Source organism: Volvox carteri, assembly GCF_000143455.1.
Source record: "Volvox carteri f. nagariensis unplaced genomic scaffold VOLCAscaffold_30, whole genome shotgun sequence".
In the NCBI taxonomy this organism is placed as follows: domain Eukaryota; kingdom Viridiplantae; phylum Chlorophyta; class Chlorophyceae; order Chlamydomonadales; family Volvocaceae; genus Volvox; species Volvox carteri.
The window spans coordinates 1,453,165-1,453,999 of NW_003307573.1; the positions used below are offsets into that span (position 1 = coordinate 1,453,165).

Consider the following 835-nt stretch of genomic DNA (forward strand, 5'->3'; position numbering starts at 1 on the left):
TTCCAGTCAGCACCAAGTGGTTCTGTACGTATACTTTCGCCTGTCCACCGCCGAAGACCACACTGCCTCCACGATCATCAATGATGCGTACCGATATGATTTTGGCGGTGGCCTCCTCGTCGACGTAGACCTTCTTGAAAGTTATGGCCTGTTTATCGTTGACGTTAGACCGAATCGTAAGCGTGCCAACTTCAGTTGGTCGAAGAGATTGTCCCTTGATGCCCATGATGTTGAAGCGCTCCCACGGCTCCAACAACCGCACGTTGAAAAGTTCTGAGCGGTCATACGTTATGTGGTGAGTGGCGGCTGAGTCCAGAAACCATTCCGTCGGACGATTGCTGTTGTATGCCACGAATGCTACCTGCCGCGGAACTCCTGGCCTCCTAGCTGATCCACCGGATCCTGGCTTGCTGCCGCTAGCTCCGCTGCCACTACCTCCGTTACCACTGTTGCTGTAGCCACCCTTGTAGCCAGAATTTGACGACTGCTTCAGCGCCTTAAGCTGCCTGCAGTCCTTAACCACGTGCCCAGGTTTATTACAGTAGTAGCAGATGACTTGCTTCCGACTATGTCCCGAGCTGTTGTTAGCCGGCCCCCGGCTACCATAACCAGAAGTAGAAGCGCCGAACGTCGAACCGCCGACAGACGCGAAGGCTGCCGACTCGGTAGGCTTGCCCGACCCACCGTTAGCCGTCTCGATAGAGAGAAGCTTTGCTGTGACGCTCGCCATGTCCAAATCGCCGTCGCGCATAAGTAATGTAGTCGTCACCACGCTGTACTGACTGGGTAGACCAACTAGCACGGTGTACGCCAGCTCGGAGTCGTTTACTACGTG

General features: G+C 55.0%; 1 protein-coding gene across 1 annotated transcript in view; it reads left to right on the plus strand.

Moving 5' to 3' along the window:
* Positions 1 to 835, plus strand: part of VOLCADRAFT_30373 (uncharacterized protein) — a gene marked incomplete at both ends in the record, with an annotated part of 41,364 nt that overhangs the window by 19,609 nt on the left and 20,920 nt on the right. The window lies entirely within an intron of this gene.